The 392-nt window shown below is 37.0% G+C and overlaps 1 protein-coding gene across 1 annotated transcript in view; it reads left to right on the forward strand.

Annotated features, from left to right (window-relative positions):
- LOC104982193 (patched domain-containing protein 3-like) overlaps nt 1-392 on the forward strand; it is a 66,316-nt gene that overhangs the window by 31,132 nt on the left and 34,792 nt on the right.

The raw sequence follows: 392 nt of genomic DNA on the forward strand, positions 1-392 counted from the left end.
TCATGCAACACTGAAACAACTCTGAAAAGAGTATAGAAAGTGGTTCACTTTTGGGAAAAAAAAAAAAAAAGAGGTAACATAGATTACCCAAATCCATTTGCCAAATTCACTTGCTAAATTTAGACTTAAATTGAAGTAGTGAAAATCACTAGACTATTTAGGTATGACCTAAGTCAAATCCCTTACAATCATACAGGGGAAGTGACAAATAGAGTCAAGGACTAGATATGATAGACACGGTGCCTGAAGAACTATGGACAGAGGTTCGTGATACAGTACAGGAGACAGGGATCAAGAAGATACCCAAGAAAAAGAAGTGCAAAAAGGCAAAATGGTTGTCTGACAAGGCCTTACAAAGAGCTGAGAAAAGAAGAGAAACAAAAAGGCAAAGG

The sequence above is a fragment of the Bison bison genome, unplaced genomic scaffold (assembly GCF_000754665.1).
Source record: "Bison bison bison isolate TAMUID 2011002044 unplaced genomic scaffold, Bison_UMD1.0 scf7180017864527, whole genome shotgun sequence".
Taxonomy (NCBI): Eukaryota; Metazoa; Chordata; class Mammalia; order Artiodactyla; family Bovidae; genus Bison; species Bison bison.